Source organism: Silene latifolia, chromosome 5, assembly GCF_048544455.1.
Source record: "Silene latifolia isolate original U9 population chromosome 5, ASM4854445v1, whole genome shotgun sequence".
Taxonomy (NCBI): domain Eukaryota; kingdom Viridiplantae; phylum Streptophyta; class Magnoliopsida; order Caryophyllales; family Caryophyllaceae; genus Silene; species Silene latifolia.
Genome location: NC_133530.1, coordinates 85,559,114 through 85,580,698, shown reverse-complemented (window position 1 = coordinate 85,580,698; position 21,585 = coordinate 85,559,114).

Here is a 21,585-nt window from a genome sequence, read left to right as displayed (position 1 = left end):
TTCCGATTTTCCGCATTGTGATATTTGTTTTCGAGCTAAACAGATACGTACTACTTTTCCATTGAGTGAAAATAAGGCTGCAAGTTTGTTTGATTTAATTCATTGCGATGTTTGAGGGCCATATCATCCCAATCGCGCTTGTGATTCTAGATATTTTTTGTCTATTGTTGATGATTATTCGAGGTGCGTATGGGTTTATTTGATGAAACATAAGCATGAAGTCCTTACGCTGCTTATTGATTTCTTTTCGTTAATTGCCCGACAATTTAATAAAAATGTGAAGGTTGTACGGAGTGATAATGGGACGGAGTTTCGGGGACTTATACCTTATTTTCGAACCCATGGAATTATTTATCAGACCTCCATGGTCAAGACACCTCAACAAAATGCCCGAGTTGAAAGAAAACATCGGCATATTCTAAATGTTGCGCGTGCCTTATGTTTTCAAGGCTCGTTGCCTATTGAGTTTTGGAGGGAGTGTGTTTTGACAGCGGCACATCTAATTAATCGAACTCCAGCTCGGATTTTGCAAAATAAAACTCCATTTGAATTGTTGTTTGGTCGGGTACCTGATATGAGCTTACTTCGAGTGTTTGGGTGTCTCTGTTATGCTAAAAATATTTATTCCCGCAATAAGTTCGATTCCAGGAGCTGTCGTTGTGTTTTCATTGGCTACCCATTCGGTAAGAAAGGTTGGCATTTATATTATCTTGAGACGGGTGATTATTTTCAGTCACGTGATGTACATTTTCTTGAGGAACAATTTCCTTTTGCACCAAATGGAACAGTATATGCAACTTATGATGCAGCTAATGACAACGTGGACTTTACTTATGATTCAGCTAGTGACCATATGGACTTTCAGTGTGCAGACCCTGTCCCATCATTTAATTCCACTGCTCGTGCCGAGGGAGGGGGGCTGAAATGCAGCCTCATGTGTCTGAGACAGTACCCATTCAGCAGCCGCTTATTACTGGTTCTAAAACAGAATATATTTCGTCTGAAATAGTTCAGACAGGTGGTTCAGCGACTGAGAGCAGTCCGTCTGATAATGTGATTCCATCGAATTTAATAGCTCCTGATCACGATGTAGCGAGGGGCGATGGAAATGGAATTGTTTCTGCTGATATCTTTGATGCAACGGTGGATGAGATGGTCACTTCTGATGATAATAACAGTAACGTGGTAGATGAAGAGAGGGGCCGTGGTAAATGGACGAAGTTCGATAATTCCCGTCACAAGGATTTTGTGCGATGGGATAAAGTGAATGAACATATTAACACGACTTTGGTTCCTTCTAGCCCATCACCCACAACAATGTCCATCAAAGGTACTCCTTATCCTATTGCGAATTATGTTAATTGTAAAAAAAATCCGACTGCACATCAACATTTTCTTGCAGTTGTTACCAATGATACGGAACCCACTTCGTTTAAAGAAGTTATCCGTGATCCTAAATGGAAGAAAGTTATGGAAGAAGAAATTGATGCTTTAGAGGCTAATAATACTTGGTCCATAGTGGATTTACCATCAGATAAAGCCGCTATTGGATGTATGTGGGTCTATAAAATTAAGCGGAAATCGGATGGAGTAATCGAGAGATACAAAGCAAGGCTTGTCGTTTTTGGCAACCATCAAAAAGAAGGAATTGATTTTGCGGAGACATTTGCGCCTACGGTAAAAATGGTGACGGTTCGTAATTTTCTTACTATCGCTGCCATACATAATTGGGAATTGCACCAAATGGATTTGCAAAACGCCTTTATCCATGGAGATTTGATGGGCGATGTATACATGAGATTACCTCTCGGGTTCGGTCGTGGTTTGCAAGGGAAAGTCCGCCGTCTCCATAAATCTTTGTATGGTCTTCGTTAGTCTCTGTGTTGCTGGTATGCTAAACTTGCCACTGCCTTATGCGAATATGGTTTTTCTCATAGTCCTTGTGATCATTCTTTATGTGTTTATCCTAAGAATGATATTGTTATCAATATTCTTGTTTATGTTGATGACTTGGTGATCGCTGGTAATAATAGTGTCGCCATTCAAGATTTTAAAAATTATTTGAGTCAGTGTTTCCGTATGAAGGATTTGGGTAAATTGAAGTATTTTTTGGGACTTGAGGTGGCATGAAATTCCAGTGGTATATTTCTTTGTCAACGCAAGTATACTCTCGATTTATTGACGGAAACAGGGCTCCTTGGTTCAAAATCGGCCCCTGTTCCAATGGAGGAGAAACATGAGCTTGATCTCAATGTGGAGCCTCTCTTTTCCGAGCCTACTAAGTATCGCCGTTTGGTAGGCAAGTTAATTTATCTCACCCTCACTCGTCCCGAGATTACGTATTCAGTTCACATTCTTTCGCAATTTATGCAAGCCCCGTCTCAAGCACATTGGGATGCGGTTGTACGTGTTGTTCGGTATCTCAAAGGTAATCCGGGACAAGGTATTTTATTATATTGCGCGCTGACACGTCTATGATACTTGAGGCTTATTGTGATGCTGATTATGATAGCTGTCCTATCACTCGCCGCTCCTTATCTTCATATTTTGTATTCCTTGGCGGTTCCCCAATTTCTTGGAAGACTAAGAAACAAGCCACTGTGTCTCGCTCTTCCGCTGAATCTGAATATCGTGCCATGACTTCCGCTACATGTGAAATTCTTTGGTTGAAAGGCCTTCTTCGAAGTTTGGGTTTTGAGCATCCGGCAGCTGTCACGCTTCACTGTGATAACAAAGCCGCTATTGATATTTCGAATAATCCCGTCTTCCATGAACGTACAAAGCATTGAAATTGACTGTCATTTTGTGCGTGATGCGATAGTCCGAGGTACTATTACACCATCTTATGTTACCACATCTTCTCAGCTTGAAAATATACTCACGAAGGCACTTGGGCGTTCTCAGTTTCATCGTTTGTTGGGCAAGTTGGGCATTGCTAACCCCCATGCTCCACCTTGAGGGGGGTGTTAGCATAATATCTTCCTTAAGCCGGATATTATGCTTCGGATATTCTGCTAATAGTTAGGAAATATGTGTTAATATTCGATATTTATTATGTACACATTGTATTTCCTAATTTGAGGGATTTAGTTAGGTTAATTCCTAATTTGTAGGATTTATAGGCTTCTGCCTTAGTGTATATATTGAAGACTCATACGTTGAATAATACAACACACAAAAACTCCCACAAAACTCTTTCTCTGCTTTCTCTTTTCATTTTACTATACTTCTAATCCTACACACTATGATTATGATTAGGAAAGTTTCTTATTTCGTAACTGCCCACTTCTTCTCAAATCTATACTATAAATACCCTGCCTTGCATTAACTTTGCCAATATTATTTTACTTTATCAAGTTGCCAATATTACACATACATACAGTGTTATTCCAAGCAGCTTTTGTCAACAAACTGATCGAAACCATACCCGTATCTGTGCTTATCAATATCCACGCATTACTACATTCAGTATGTTGCATAAAGGGCTAATGAAGCAGGACCTGGGTAAATTGGATGTCACAAAACTACATCCTCTCTCACCAGAGGTTATATCTCGTCAAGCAACAAATATCGGTAATTTCTTCTTTTGACACCCGCGGACATTTTATTTTGTACTCTTTCCATCTCAATCATTTGTTTACCGTTTGTATATTTGTTCTCAAGGACTATCGGACATGTCGCCCATGGCAAGTCAACTGTTGTCAAAGCTTTATCTGGGATTCAGGTTTGTTTATATCCGCATAACTACCTTACTTAAGATACTTACTTTCTTAGTTTTCAAAACATGTATGATACGAATTACGATTCACTTGTTTATTGCAGACTGTGCGTTTTAAGAACGGGTTGGAGCGTAACATTACTATCAAACTTGGATATGTTAATGCAAAAATATACAAATGTGAGAATGAACGATCGAACAATGTGTTATCAAGAGACTTTTGGTTTTATACATATATTATATATATGGAGTACGCTTTGTAGACTATTTGCATTTAGTTTTATGGCTATTTTGGTCTATGAATGTTTACTGCAAGAAATTCTGTTAAGAATAGTTTCTCTGATCTAAACCCGTACCTTCTGTGCATAATTTTTCCTCGGATACTTATTTTCAGTTCTAGTTCCTTTATAAATTTCAATACACGAGGTGTATGGAAATTTCTATACACGGCCAATCAGAGCGTGACACATGGCAATTATGACTTGACCTTAGGTGGTTAGTTTAGGGTTAAGTTAGTAAATTTACATGTGTAGTTAAGTTGTTACTTATTCTAGTTAATTAGATTAAGGAAGTGTCAAAACTCCAAAATGTCGTTTGATAAGTCTAGATCCCATGACCTCTTGATTCACATATACTTGTTATTACCATTGTGACACATCAATCTCTTTGTTAGATTTGTAGATCTTTTGTTATATGTATCATGTATGTGTAAAATCTGAGTTAAAATAATATTTACCTATAATAACTATTAAATATATACTTTTAGTTTATATACATTGTAATGTATTTACTAAGTTAGTTAAATGTACTTGAAAAAAATTGGACAAAATATTTTATTCACGTATGGTAATTATTTTCTGTATCTATAGTTACATTTTATGTATCTCCAATATACACAACACCTTTTTTTAACGATTTTTTTAATCAAAAAAATATTTTTTTAAGAATGTAAAATATTTTAAATTAATATTTAAATCATAGTCAATGTTCACATTAATTATATTGACATAATTATTAAAATAATTATTTTAATAATTATTTTTTTATTAAATATTATAAAAGTATAAAATTGACTTTTTAGTTGTGTTTTTTTATTTTAAGTAATAAAAAAAGAAGTAATTTTTTAACTAGTTTTTCAAATATAATATATAAATATTTTAATTTTAATAAAATTATTGATTTATCTCCGAGTCAACATGTCGATCTGTTCGGGTAGGATCTCGACCCTAAAATAACGGGTCATTTCGAGTTCGAGTCAAATGGGTCGTCAGGTCGAAAGTTTTAGGTCTTGACCTTGGAAAAATGGGTCGGATCGGGTCGAGTCGGAAACTGACAGGTCGAATTAAATCTATAATATAGGGTCCATATAATACTTATTTTAGTCTAATATTTCATACGGAGTATTAGACTAATATTATTTTAGTATAATATTTCGTATTTATTTAATTATATAACTCTAATATATGTAGATGAAAAACTAATATAAAATTTAATATGAAGCAAGAAAAAAATTTAACAAATATTTGATAAATTTATTTAAATATATAAGCCTGGTAAAATTGTGTAACTAGCCAATAACTTAATAAATAGTGAAAAAAATTGTAGCAACAGTTGATGTAGTAAATATGAAACTAATCACACATTTGAGTGGTAAGAGTAACAATAATAAATGCCAGAATAGTGAAAGTCATAGTAGCAAGAATAATAATAGTGAAATTAATAGTATTAAATGTGAGAGTAGTGAAAAAAAATGATGGCGGGAGACTGGGAGTAGTGAAACAAATGTTATAAAAGTAACAGTAGGAACAATGGACAAAGTATGAAAAACTAGCTAACAATTTGATTTAAGCAAATATTTTATTTATTTAATACTCTGTATATAAGTTTGATAAAATTAATGATAATAGAAAATTTAACTATAAAAATAGTGAAAATAGTCAAAGATACAACAGTAAGCGAAGTAGTAGTGAACGTAATAGTATTAACAAGGGAGATGTCGTGGAAGTAATAATATCAATAGCGGGAGAATAAGTGAATGTGTCTCATAATTTGTTGATAAATTTTGCATCTCATCGTAATTTCAAGTTATAGCATAGAACAATATATTATAAATCGTAAATGTATGTGTTAAAGCAATTATATTTTATAAAAAATAAAATTTAAATGGTAAATATGGTAGCCCAGGCGAGGCCGGGCAACGCAAACCTAGTTAAATGGAAACTACAGTTACACATAATAGTTATTATAAGTAAATAAAATATTTTGTTCAATTTTTGTGTAGTACATTAAACTAACTCAGCAAATACATTACATTGAATATAAACTAAAGTATATATTTAATAGTTATTATAGATAATTATTATTTTAACTCAGATTTTACACATACATATAACAAAAGATCTACAAATTTAACAAAGGGATGGATGTGTTACAATGGTAAAAGCAAGTGGATATACATCAAGAGGTCATGGGTTTAAGACTCTTCAACAACATTTTAGAGTTTTGACCTAATGATTTAATTACAGTAACTTAACAAGTTAACCACACATCTAAAATTAGTAACCTAACCCTACACTAACCAATAGATATTAAACCTAGTTTGCCACGAGTTTTGACCTAGTGATTTAATTACAGTAACTTAACAAGTTAGCCACACATCTAAAATTAGTAACCTAACCCTACACTAACCAATAGATATTAAACCTAGTTTGCCACGTATCGCAATGTCATTGGTTGTGTATGAGTTTTTCATACACCTCGTGTATGTGTAGCCTTTTTGATAAATTTCAGAAAACTCGTTATCTATCTTTATTCACTAAGTCTCCTGAAAGATAATTAATAAACGTAATTGCTCATTTATGGACAAACATTACTCATTCATTGACTTTTTCCTATTATTTTTCCATACTTTACCCTTCCCCAAAAATCAAAATAAACAAACATTCTCTAATTATCTTCCTTGCAAATTTGATCAAATCCGTCAAATTACTTAATTTATTACCTTTAATATATCAAAATAGGGGATTGACTTAGATAAATAAATTTAGGGTTTTGCATATTATGAATGTAATTAGGGTTTTGCACTTACGCAAATTGATGATTTCATTTTCTTTTAATCTTCCGCACTAAGCACTATTGTTGATTTTTGCAAACTATGTTGTAAATTGTAATGTTTGTCTTTTCAATCACTTGGCATATTACGCAAAAAATTCTATATATATACCATGCATTTATCGACGGTATAATATGACATCGCGTCATTCTGTTACCGTCTTGATTATATTTGTGGCCGTTGGTAAGTGGATTAGATGAAGGTTGATTTGGTAATAGTGGGAGGCTTTGTAATACCAGAGTATGGCTTACTCGGCCGAGTAGGTGTGTCGTGTGTTTCTGGACAACTTTCTGCCCAGGAATACTCGGCCGAGTATGGGAATACTCGACCGAGTAAAGGATACTCGGCCGAGTATACTCTATACTTGACCGAGTATCCGGTCTGATGGGTGTTATTTCCCAATTTTGATTAAAATGATTAGAGATTATATATAATCGTTTGTCTGTTTCTAAAATTATTTCTTCCAAAACATAAACTATGTTTCATTCTCCTCTAATCATCTTCATCAATTCCAAGGCAAAGGTCGTCGATTGTGGGTTCTAGCATCTTATTCCGAGTCAATCGCCGTAGTAAGTGTCTTATCCTTGTTGATCTATTGTTGTTCTTATAAGTTAACAAACCCTCATTTGGGTTAATTTGGGGGTTTAGGGCTTTGGTCATCGTATGTGTTGTTGATTGTTGATTATCGTTGTTGTAGGTGATGATGTGTTACTAGTTGCGCATTTGTATGATTGGCTGCGACATAACATATTGCGAGAAGGTAGGATTTCCCTACTCAGTTCCTGTTTAATTGATTTGAGATTGTATTGTATTGTGTACGAATGATTGTCTGCTGATCTTTGTGGGAGTGTTGGTATTGGTGTTGGTGTGGTGTTGGTGTTGTGATGATTGGGGTGGAGTCACTTGCGGGAGTGGCTTCACACCCTAGTTCGCCCTCCGTGGAACCCGTCACGGGAGGGGATGTGCACATTAAGGGACAGGGATATCGCTCGTTGATGAGCGGGGCTTAGGTAAGGATTGGCTGCGGTCCCCCACTGGTGGCGAGGATTACCTGTTGCGATGGGTAATATGGCAAGGCTACACACTTTCGTGTGTAGTCGGTTACTGTGTGAGATCGGGACACTAGAGGAGGAGGAGGATCAGTTGGTTGCCTTTTTGTACTTGTCTTACTTTGGTTATTCAGTAACTGACCCCGTTGTTGTTTTATAAAATCTGTGGTGATCTATTCGGGGATGGTGAGCAGATTGTGACAGGTGATGCAGTTCTTTAGCTATGGGACAGTTATTGTAACGCCCCGTAATTTCGGACCGTTAATATATTTCGAAAATAATTAATTAATCAAGTAAAATCTGATATTTAAGTATTTAAAGTAAAAATAATTCAAAGAAATATAATTTTATTATATTTTGAAGAAAAGTATTTATTTTGATAGTTTCGAAATGTTTAAAAATAGTTTAAACCGTGTAAAATTTTTTATTTCGAAATAAGGGCATATCGGGGGGAAAATGACAATTCTTTTGAACATTGGGTAAACGAATTTGGAAATGGGTCGTATGAGTATTCAATTTTCTTGTAATCTCGTGTTTAAGAACTTTGGTCTTGTCGGAATTTGCATTTGACCTACGGTTTTAATTATTATCGAAACGAGCCAAAACCGACTCGTAAAATCCCGACTAAACCCGCACCTTTCCTCTCTTTCTCCTCTAACTCGCGGCACCCCCTCCCCCTACCTTTCTTTTTTCTGATTTTCTTGTTTCATCATCCTCAACTTTTCCAAAAACACCATTTATATAAAACTCAAGCTTTTTAAGTCAATATTCGACATAACTTCCTCATTTCTTATCGGATTTTCGCAAAATTTACATTTCCGGAATCCTCTCGTCGAGATCTACAACCTAGTATGTTTTAATTTCAGTTTTCTTGAAGTTGTTTTAAGACGAATTTTGGTAAATTTCGGTATTTATACTTATATATTGTGTTTTTATTGTTTAATTAGGTGAAGAATTGGAGGACGAGTTTGGGGACTCGTATATTGTCGAGGATAGCGGCTAGTTGCTTGTTAGGGTTTGGGTTTAAGGTGCTAATTGCTCATTTTCTAGCTTAAGGTAACATATTTCGAGTTACTCGACGAATAATCGTCACATGCTTTGATTTTTGTATGTTTTTGTGATTTTTAATTAAGTAGTTAATTTCACATGTTAAAATGTTTGCATGCATGTTTAATCCATGTATTTTTGTTAGTTTTAGTTAACATGTTAGTATTGGGAACGATTAATTATGTTTCAGACGGTCTTATACTGAACAAAAATGGAGAAATAGAGGTGGGGGGGTGGCGAGCGAGCGAGCAGCGGACCGCAGGCCCACGGCCGGCCCATGGCTGGCTCGGGTCAGCCCGTTGCTTGTTTCGCGGTTTTCCATGCTTTGTTCGTCATTTTAGGTTCATTAATGATATAATTAGAATAAGTAACATATGGTTAAACTTAGGAAATGAATCATAATAGTAGTTAAAAATTATGTTAATGGTAAAAAAATTATGTTATATTGATAGTTATCACATGTTAGGATAAATCATAAAATGAAATTGTAATGAATAGGCTCAAAATGAATTTTATAGGGATAATTGTAATGTTTTGTTGATTGTGCCGAAAACTGAGCCTTGGTCCCTTTGACTGATTCGATGTCAGTTAATTGAGTGATTGGTCAGCCGCAATTTAACCCGTACCTGTCGCAGGGCTGGGGTTGCGGGTAAAAATTCGGTTGGATGAAATTTTATATGAATTGGATAATCGGCCTTTTTCTTGTTTTAGGCCATTTATTATATCTTTATTTCACATGTGTAGTTCGTTGGTTTAAGTAATTTCTTATATTGTAAAAACGGCCCTAGATTCCCTGAAGCCTTTAATATTGTTAAAATTGCTAGAATTGGAATGGGTATTGAATATCTCTTGCAGGTTGTTGTATTTGTCATAGATAGGTCTTTATAGTCTCTGACGAGTATATGTTCACTGCTTAATAGCCTTTGTGTTCCTGACTAGTGGATTTATATCCAAGTTGGGGCATGACCTCGTTACTTATTTTGATAGTAAGTGGTCAGCTTAAGTACTAGCCAACCCTTTGGTGGACTCCTTAGGGTACTCACTTTGTTTTAGAAAAATTGTGGGTCTTGGGTGCGGTGGTGTGTATCCGCATGTCTAGGTCTACGCAGATTTTAGGCTAGGGTTGTGTTGTGTCTTGGCCATGTTTTATTAATATTAACCGCTGAGCCAAGATACCGGTTCGATTACCTTCCCTACCTCGTGGTATAGACTCGAGTTCTGAGTGACTATTGACGGTACTAAGAACTTATGCCTGTCTTTGATATATTGCCCTTTCTTGTATGGTGATTTTATGAATTGTAATAGGTGAGATGTAAGCCGGTTACAATTGATAAAGTTTGGATTATTATTTGTTATATGTTTCACATGATAGTTTATTTTGGTCAGTTAGGGGGTCATAGGTTAGAATACTTGATAATTAAATTGTTTATCATGTTGTTTACATGTTTTATTACATGTTACATTAAATATGACGTTTCGTGGTCGGGAGGACTCAAAGTTACTCCCCCATTTGAATTGTGGCTTTCGTGTTTGTATAAAATGCGATTGACAGGTACTTGATGCTTAGTTGGGGTTCACGGACGAGCTAGTGAGCAAAAGAACCTTGGACCTAGTTTTGGCTATTTTTATAGTAAACCTTTAGACTTTTGGTTTTGTATATATTTTGAAGGGACATATGTCTCCCTCTTTGATTTTGGTTTGTATCATTATATCATCTTATCGTTAGCTATGGCATGTAAATTAGTTCGTTAGCATTGCAGGTTTTGGCACCCTCCTCTTGGAAATGTTGGAAATGTTTGTGAATGGTTTAGGAAAAAGTTTTAAAAATTACAGGTTTTTGTCTAGTTGAACCAATTACAAACATATCCTGTCAGTTTTTCTGTAGAATTTACGGGTTTACCTTTCGCTAAATTTGAGGGTGTCAAAGTTATGGGTAGTCATCACTCGAGTCTAGCTTTTGCCGTCAAGAGACTTATATTAGCTTGCATTCTTTGTAGTTGTTAGACTTTTCACAGTTGTACTTTGGTTTGATTTTTGGAAACATGTAATCATTAAAATTAGTTTCACTTTAATAAATGTGTTTTGGATTGTTAACTTTAATATACTAACCTCGGACAATCGAGATGGTAACAGTCTTTCATGCTAGGGTAGTCCTTGGTAAGGTACCTTTGTATGAGGGGGTGTTACAAAGTGGTATCAGAGCGACGATTATGGAACCTAAACCTAATGAACCAATGAACTTAGGGAGTCTAAATAAAATGAATCTGGTGAGAGATTTATGGAGCTACCGCAAAGACTTGGGAGATATCCCGAAGTCGCAATGAGGCCTTTACGATCTCAAGCCGGTCACATGGGGAAGTCTTATCTAGGAACTGTTGTATGTTTGAGTCATGTGTGTGTGATACCTATAACTTGAATCTTGTGAAGTGGTTGGATGAATGGTGAAAGTGTTATAACATGGTAATATATGAAAGGTGGAATGTGAATTCGTATATGATAGATCTTGAGCATGAAATATGTTGAACATGTTACCTGTTTAGTATGTGGCTTTCAAAAGGGTGGTGGTGCATATGTATATACTTTGATAGAATTGCACGTTTAAGTATGTTATCGTAAGTTTATGTTGTGTTTAATGTACATGTGGATATGATAAAAGTTCACCTATGTACTGGTTTTTAAAAGTAATGAGTTGTTGTTGTTTGCCTTATTCAAGTTCAAGTTGTTTTGTTAAGAAAAATTTGATTTGTATGAAGACTGACTATGGTAGGGCTGTCTTAAAATTGTCATAAGTTGAGTTCTAGAAATGATATTTCTGTAATTCCAAATGGAGGTGTTAGCTTGTCCTTTTCCGATTCCAACGATAGGTCACACGCCCAAAATGACTAAGTAACGAGTGAGATATGGCTGTTTTACGAAAACTGGACGTTGTTGAGAACTGTGTCGGTACTCGACCGAGTAAAGTAATACTCGACCGAGTAAGGGCTACTCGGCCGAGTATTCCCAATACTCGACCGAGTAATCCTTCTGTGACAATTGGGTCAGCTTTTGGAGTCTGAAACTCGGCCGAGTAATATAGTTAATCGACCGAGTATCCTGTACTCGACCGAATACGCCATGTACTCGACCGATTACCTCTTTGGGCGGTCATATTGCGTCGGTGGCTATGTTCTTACATTTGTTTTGAGTTGTGGGGTATGTGCACACGTACATTTTGAGTCTTAACGCATTCTTTTATATAAGTGACGGTCTTGATACGTAAGTTACCGGATGCTATGATATGGAGAATGTCGGCTTATGAGAGACATGTGTTAGATAGGGAGGACATGTGTTATATGTGGTTGTGAGGGATAGTGAAAAAAGAAAGGGAAGATTGATGAGCTAATCGAGGCAAGGAGCATGTTTTGTGAGATATGGTGAGTGATATAGTCGTGTGTTGAGTAATATAAAAGTAAGTGTATATGGGCAAAAGTGATATAAGTGTAAAGAAACGTGAGAATGAAAGATTGAGATGAGGGATGCGAATAGTGGCAAATTGGGATGTGTAAGGATTTATGGTGGGAGACGGTTAGGATTGTGTTGCTTAAGTATATATGTAATGAAAGGTTGTTGTAGAGGGATGGAGAAGAGGGGCATTTAGTGAATTTAGATGGAGTTATGTCGCGACGTGGATTTGTAGATAGTGACTGAGTTTGGGAGTTTGGATTATCAAGAGGTGAGTCTAGTGTATAATTCTTTGGGCAATTAACGGTATGAGGTGAATTGGTTGTTTTCTAGGGATAAGAAAGGGAGATACAAATAATTAAAGGGTAGTTAGTTGTGGGGACTTGATGGTGATAAGTGTGAGTGAGTAGTATGATGAGAGAGGATCAGTGATAAAGAAGAATGAGAGGATATTTATATGAATTAATGGAATTTGAGTTGTGGAGCAAAAAGAAGGTAATCGGAGTACTAAAGAGTTAGGTAGAAGAAGGTAGGAGATGAATTATTAATTGGTATTATTGGATAGAAGCAAGTTGAGAGAACGTTGATCAAAGTTATGGGACATGAAAATAAGGAATCATGGAAAGGCACGATAACATCATGAGAGGATGTGAGTTAATAGTTATATAGGAGTTCATGACGACATGTTAGCCGTGAGTTTCGAGGTATTAAGGGAGTAAGAAGCTGGCAGAGTGTTTGCACGATATGAGATTTTGGTGGAGAGTTAGGTGACGATACAATAAAGGATAGAATTGGAAATAATGTTGAGGTAAATTTTGTTGATGGACTTAATGTTCGTTATTTGGGGTGATAACCAGGAGAGGCAATGAATGGTTATATTTAGAGGCGATGGTAAAAGAGTAGTTACATGAAAGATGGTGGCGTCGTAGTGTTGTCACTAGTGGTTAAGAATGATGTTAAATAAGGAAGTTAGCTGTTCTAAAGAGATTATTTTTGTGGAAGCCTGATTAGTATGTATGGATGTGAGGGAGTATAAGATGTGGATATAGGAGGTGTTCGCTGGTAGTTGGGTGCGATGATATGGTTACGTTCGCCGGGTGGTGATAATTGTGGGTATGGGAGATATGTTATGAAGGACATCTGAGTTAAGTTCGGATGAGAGATATTCATCATCAAGTGGTAACTTACGTGATCAGGATTGGCTAGTTAGATTTGTTTACGGGTCCATGATAGGTTTAAATGTTTGTGTGAGGTTCTGACCTCATGAGTAATGGTATGGTGTGATAGTTATAAGTCGTTATATGTTATTCCGTGTAATATGTTGTGTTGTGATTTACTAAAGTGGTTTTGAAGTCTTTTGTTCAAGGAAGTCGTACTGAGTCAATGTTATGGGATTGTAAAATCGACGATGTCTATCGATATGGTTGTTGTGCCTCGAGTGGCGAGCCGGGCACGGTTTTATAGATTGTTGTTTATTTACTCATGGGACGAACTTTCAAAAGTATATATATCAGTTATACAGGTTGTTGTTTGTTTACTGTTGTTTGCTGTCAGTGTCGGTATGGGCATATCGAGTGTTGTTTTGTTTGTTAATGTTTCTTATCAGTTTCGGCTTCGGATTGAGGGTAGAGTAGGATATGGAAGAGAGTTGAGAGTGTTTCCGTTGTTGTCATGGTATAGTGATATTCTGTTATTGGGACAGTGAGTGTAGGGTATTGGGAACTAGTATTATGTTAAGTTATGGATGAGTTTTACGGCAATAAACATGAGAACTTAAGGATCTAGTGTGAGTGTATGTAATAATTGTGAATCGTAAGTTATGATTGTGGAGATAAGTGCATGTATAACAAAGTATATCGTTTGTGGTATAGGTTATGTGGTGTGTCGAATGAATTGAGGTATGAGAACACCTAGAGTAAGAGAGCCTTGGATGTAGGAATGGATGTAGTAGGTGTCGAGGCTATAGGCGGATATCGTTGGCATGAGGTGGTGATGAGGATAATGAGAAGATATAGTTAATGATCTAGTATTAGTGAGTTACGAGGACGTAACATTTATCTTAAGAGGAGTAGGATGCGACAAAGAGAGTTTGATGGTTGTACATGTTATAGTATAATTGGAAGTTTGAGTGTTGGTGTAGAGTAAATGATGGATCTGTGTTATGATTGATTTTATTGCAGGTAATGGCAGTGTTTGTAGTAGTATGATGTTTATGTATGTGAGTAAACTTCGAGGACGAAGTTCGTTTTTAGGGTGGTAGAATGTAACATTCCGTTTTGGTGGTTGATCTTGTCTGGTGGATTGTCTTGGTATTGAGTTTGCTAGTGAGCGTTATTGAAGTAAGACAAAGTTGGCAACACTTATGTTGTGGGTATCCGATAGTATTATGGAGTTAGTATCGAGAGGTTATGCTGTAGTTGAGACGATATCGTGATCCATGTTGTGAAAGTAAGTTTGGTTGGCGGAGTTAGCGTTAGGTGTTCATGTTTTAGAGGTTGGGTTTGAACTTCGGGGACGAAGTTCTTTTTAAGGATGGAAGACTGTAATACCAGAGTTTTCCTAAGTATGTTACTCGGCCGAGTAGGTATGTTGTGTGTTTCTGGACAGCTTTCTGCCCAGGAATACTCGGCCGAGTATGGGAATACTCGACCGAGTAAAGGATACTCGGCCGAGTATACTCTATACTCGACCGAGTATCCGATCTGATGGGCGTTATTTCCCGGTTTTGATTAAAATGATTAGAGATTATATATAATCGTTTGTCAGTTTCTAAAATTATTTCTTCCAAAACATAAACTACGTTTCATTCTCCTCTAATCATCTTCATCAATTCCAAGGCAAAGGTCGTCGATTGTGGATTCTAGCATCTTATTCTGTGTCAATCGCCGTAGTAAGTGTCTTATCCTTGTTGATCTGTTGTTGTTCTTATAAGTTAACAAACCCTAATTTGAGTTAATTTTGGGGTTTAGGGTTTTGGTCATCGTATGTGTTTTTTATTGTTGATTATCGTTGTTGTAGGTGATGATGTGTTACTAGTTGCGCATTTGTATGATTGGCTGCGACATAACAAATTGCGAGAAGGTAGGATTTCCCTACCCAGTTCCTGTTTAATTGATTTGAGATTGTATTGTATTGTGTACGAATGATTGTCTGCTGATCTTTGTGGGGGTGTTGGTGTTGGTGTTGGTGTTGTGATGATTGCGGTGGACTCACTTGCGGGAGTGGCTTCACACCCTAGTTCGCCCTCCATGGAACTCGTCATGGGAGGGGATGTGCACATTAAGGGACAGGGATATTGCTCGTTGATGAGCGGGGCTTAGGTAAGGATTGGCTGCGGTCCCCCACTGGCGGGGAGGATTGCCTGTTGCGATGGGTAATCTGGCAGGGCTACACACTTCGGTGTGTAGTCGGTTACTGTGTGAGATCGGGAGACTGGAGGAGGAGGATGATCAGCTGGGTGCCTTTTTGTACTTGTCTTACTTTGGTTATTCAGTAACTGACCCCGTTGTTGTTTTATAAAATCTGTGGTGATCCATTCGGGGATGGTGAGCAGATTGTGACAAGTGATGCAGTTCTTTAGCTATGGGACAGTTATGGGCAGTCATCACTCGAGTCTAGCTTCCGCCGTCAAGAGACTTAGCTTGCATTCTTTGTAGTTGTTAGACTTTTCATAGTTGTACTTTGGTTTGGTTTTTGGAAACATGTAATCGTTAAAATCAGTTGCACTTTAATAAATGTGTTTTGGATTGTTAACTTTGATATACTAACCTCGGGCAATCGAGATGGTAACAGTCTTTCATGCTAGGGTAGTCCTCGGTAAGGTACCTTGGTATGATGGGGTGTTAAAGGCTTGTATCGGTGTTGCTGGCCATTGGTAATGGCGGCAGCTTCTTATTATGGTCAAAGGTGATTCGTGATTGGGGGACAAGGGGTGAATTATATCCGGATTTTCACAATGGAAATATTACGAATTATATTAATTTAACAACTTCGGTGTCGGAAAATATCGAAGAAAACCCGAGCATAACTACCATACGAATTGACAGACAACGTGTTTCGCCTAGTTATTGAAAGCCAAAAAACTTCCCCAAAAATACTTTTGTTACGAGTACTGAAAAGGAGATTTTAGTCGGCGAAGAATCATTACTCACTAAGGATTTTTTCAAGTTCAATTTTTGCAAAATTTCGAATTGTACAAATTCTCCTTTTGTATCAAGTACATATGCTGTATTCAATGAAACCTGCATTAAACGTATTAGATGTGTATCAAACTATCAATGTACAACAAGACTTCTAATCATGGTATAAGACTCGGTGATTTGGGAGTCTTGGTCTCCAAAGCAGATTGAAACTATAAAACGAAACTTCAATTAACCGAATATGAAGAAATACCAAAAATGCTATAAACAAAGCTCTTTATTCAGTAGTTAGAGGATAAACCCCAAGAGTATCAACAGACAACTACCAAGTGCAACAACGAGATAAAACCCGAGAGTGCACCGCCAACTAAGTACAAAAATTGAGAACAATATCATTCCTAAACTGCTATACACGCTCCATGCGGAAAAAATGAGAACAATAGCATTCCTATACTGCTATACACGCTCCATGCGGTTGAGAAAATAGTACCATCAGAATCAAAGAAATCTTGTACCAAAACGAAAACAAAAGAAACCCTAAGAGAAGGCAACAACAAAGAGAAGGTAGCAGCTAAATTGAGATGGTAGCAGCAGCAGCTACATTAAGAAGAAGACGCATACCCTAAGAGACGAGAATATGCAAACCAAAGAGACAGTACCAACAGCTGCATCAGGGAGGAAAATAAGACTGACTCGAAGGCCTCATGCAGCATTCGGCCAAAGGTCTGCAAAAGTTCCTACAGTCGGGGAACCACACCCTACGATTTCCCAAGGAATCGTATGAGGTTGGTCTAAGTGGTGGAGATGGGGGTAAGGGCACAACATGGTCTAGTTCAAAGACAACCCAATGCAAATTAGTGGGAGCCTCAATCACTATGTTCGGTACAATAAGAAGTCTGACAACAGATATGAAGGGGAGATAAGCATCAAAGTCAATAATCCAATCAAAATACCTCAACACTCTACCCTCCGGCATCACAACTGAGGGCGGTTCATGCCAACCGAACAGATTAACTTGTAACATCATTAACTCTGCAGACCAAAAGTTTGTTATCACGCTACCAACAAAGACCTGAACAGCCGCCAAAAATTCCAACCAGGAGCCAAACTGCTCCCTTGGCATGTAGCCAATAGGAACATAGTGAAACCCCGAAATCCCATTGACATTAAAGAGAAAAACAACCCGTTCAACTAGGATACGATCCCTCCACTATGGACTAGGGTTGGAAGGGACGGGGCTAGGTGGTGCCACAACAGATTCACCTGATAGATTACCAAATCGATTAAATTAAGATAAGAAAGCTACCATTGGGTATAATCTATAAAATATAATTAAAAGGCTACCCTAAAATGACTAATAAACGCCATGTAGACAAAGCCACGTAAGATCCAAAAATGCCACGTAAATGCCACGTAAATGTGAGCATCAAAACTCATTGCCACGTAATTGTCTTATTTTATAGATTTAATTCATTTTTCTATAAATTAATTTAATTTATGTAACCCTTACAAATTTACATCAAAATTTCGTAATTTATAATCAATATTAAAAATTTTAATTGGAACTTTTATAATAAAAACATGTTAATAAATGTCATAATTTATAATTAAAATTGACTTTTTAATTCAAATTTTGGTAATAAAACATGTTAATAAATTAAAACTTTTCATATTACTTAACATGCACCCGCCATTTTTATTAACACTTTCTCCTATTTAATTCATTTTTTTAATTACACATTATAATAAATTGATCAAAACTCTTCATAATACTTAACACCCACCAAATTAGTTAAAATTTATTCCTATCTAATTAATTTTTGTAATATAATATGTTAATAAATTGATTAGATTTCTTTATACTACTTAATAATCATAATTTTTATTAATATTTTTCCCTATTTAAATCACTCTTGAGTTGCTCAGCAATCAATTATCTAATTTAATAATACCGCAAAATAAATTAAAAATAAAATTAAAATATGGGAGTCTATATGGTTGTGTGATGGTTATAAAAATTATAATACCTTTGATTTATATTAAATTCATGTTTTCCATTTGGTTTAATTTCAATGATTTACATGTGACAATGTTGATTCGTTTGTGAAGTTTTTGCCATGTTGATGTTTTACCTTTTGGTCAATATATTTTTTATATGAAATTTAAAGCATCGTGAAATGTATGTGAATGCAGATAAGACAAAGCATCACGTGGGTAATCTGAAGAGGGAAGAAATACAAAAGGCACGAAACTGAGGTAAAAACTATCTATACAATATAATTAAAAGGCTATTTAAAGCATTTAATTTAAATTCACATGACATTTTTATAGAGGTTAATACTAATTCATCTATATTAATTACTTAATTATTTATTTTTATACAATATTATAAAAAGAGAAAACTATGTATTAAAAAGTTAATCATCTCCAAAATTGTCACATGCTTATAAGTACCAAAAAAAATAAAAAAAAAAATAGTAGTTGCAATCACTAAAAAACTAATATAAACTTTTTATTTTCCTCTCATAAATTTGGTTATTAATCTACCTATTTATTTAACTTTAATTCCATAAGATAATTAAAAAGCAAGAGATACTATCTAGTGTATCTACCATTATTATTATTGAGGAGAGAGAGAGAGAGGCGATTTGCGATTACGACTGCCCTGCATCTCTGCCGTTTCTCACATCACCGCGCCTGCAGCCGCCGTCTCCCACTGCCGCCACCGTCTTCTCACGCCGGTCCCATCACGCTGTCGGTTGAGGGTTCGTCTGTGGTGGGTTTTTGCGGTTTCGTTTTGTGTGGTTTTGTGTGACGGCTGTTTAGGGCATACATTTCGCCTCTTTTCCCGACGTACGGCCACTGTTAAATATCACCCACAATTCTCACCGGCCATTAGACCACACGTCGCCGGTCAGGGGAGCCCTTTGTTGGTGGTTCGTGGTTGTTTTGCGTCTAGGGTTTTTCTGTGTGGGTTGTTGTCGTCTTTCTGTGGTTTCCATCTGCCTGCCTGCGGTGGTTGACTCACGGTGCCACCACCCTTAGGCCATCAGACCTCAAGTCGCCGGTCATAGCTGTGGTGGCTGACGTCCCTGCCCATGCTTGCTTTCCGGTGAGTTTTTGTGTTTCGTTTTTGGTCTTTTTCGCCTTAGGGTTCCGTTTTTTTTTTTCCTTTTTCTCGTGGTTGCTGCTCTATTTGCTCTGTCGGTGCTGTGTCTGGCCGCTGTTTGCTGCTGTTGCCTTGTGGTGGTTGTGGTTTGTGGTGGGTGTTGCGGGGTGATAGTGCCGTGGGGTTTTGGGTTGCTTGGGGTGTTTGTTGATCATCGCCGGAGTGGGTGGTGTGTTGGTGATCACCTTCCCCGGGAGTGGTGTCTTGCCTCAGGCTGCTTGTGCGGTTGCTAGTGTGGTGGTTTTCGTTCGGGTGGTGTTTTGGTGGCTATATCGGTTTTTGTGCAGGTAGGGTGTGAGGTTTTCTTCCTTCATGCCCGAGCTTGTGCGGTACCATTGTCCTTTTTCGGGTCTTTATGGGTGTCGGGATGGTTTCGGTAAGGGCCTTACAAAGGCAGCTTGGCAGAAACATTTGCAGGACCGACATTGTCATGACGGGGCGTTGGACCTTACGCGGCAGACTCTTTCTGATAGTTTGACTGTTTATTCCAATGCCGAGAGTACTTTGAGACGGATGGGGCTCTGGTTGTGTGGGGTGTGTTTTATGACCCGTACTGTTAGAGCTAGATGTCGGCATAATCGGGGTGATATTGTGGAGCATCCGGGGTGTGTTGATGGCATTTACACCTTCCATATTCATGGTATTCCGAGACCTTTGGCTACTTCTACTTCGGTTTCTTCTGATGATAGTGTGGAGCTCGTTCAGTGGTCTATATCTTCTTTGGATCGTTTACTGTCTTTGGGCCTTCGCACTGTGAAATCTATTCCTCCTAAGTGCCGTCTTGGGTTTGCTCGGGCTTTGAAAGGGGCCTTGGATGCGGTGTTTGATGCCCCTAGTGATCTCTCCATTTGGGTTCGTTTGCTTGCTTTACCTCTTTGTTTGCTCGGGACTTTCGCTCCTCGGAGTAACCATGAGTGTCTGGTCGCTATTCGGCGTCGGCATCGGGAGGAGAGTATTGCGGGCTATTCTTGCTTGGGGGACACCAGGGGAGGTTTGCGGTTATTACTGTGGAGTGCTTTGATGAGGTCCTTCTTCTTTTTCTCGTGGATGAGGATCTCGATTTGAGTGACCTTAACCTCCGCCAATGCCGGCGGAAGATATCAGATGGCCATTATCTCTGCTTTGTACGAGTGCTTTCTTCCTCTGGGGTCGCCCCTACTCCGATGCCACTCTCGTGGCCCTGCGTGAGAAGCATCCTGTCGCCCGCCTCCTTCATTGCCTCCCTGTCTGGGGGATCATCATCCTCTGGTTGCCTCTTCCGTGGTGGTCTTGGATATGATTCGGAGCTTCCCTCGTGGTACTTCTTGTGGGAGGGATGGTTTTCGTGCTCGGCACCTTATGGATTTGTTTGAGTGGCGGCTATTTGTGGCTATCTCCGATGATTTGATCACTTCTATTACTAGGGTGGTTAATCTTTTTCTTGAGGGTCGGTGCCCTCTTCCTGCAGGTGAGTACATCGCGGCGCCCCTCTCACACCACTCGTTAAACCGGGCGGTGGAGTCCGTCTATTCTTTGTCGATGCAGTGCTCTGGAGACGGCTTGTCTCTAAGGTTGGTGCTTCTATGGTTGGCCCGTCTTTATCTTCTTATTTTGATGGGCTTTGATTCGGGGTGGGTGTGTCCCGGTGGAGGAGAGGCTATCTTGCATGCCTTGAACCAAGCTCATTGAGGCTCGGGGGAACAGTGGGGCTTTCATGTTCTTTGGTTGATTTCGAATGCGTTCAACCTTGTTGACCGTTCGACCATGCTTCGGGAGGTCCGCCGTCGGTGCCCGGCTCTCTCCCGTTGGGTGGAGTTTTGTTATTCGGCCCGCCCGCCTTTTTATGGGGAGCACTTGCTTGTGGTCTTGTCGGGGTGTTCAGCGGGGTGATCCATTGGGGCCTTTGCTTTTCGCGTTGGTTTTGCATCCCT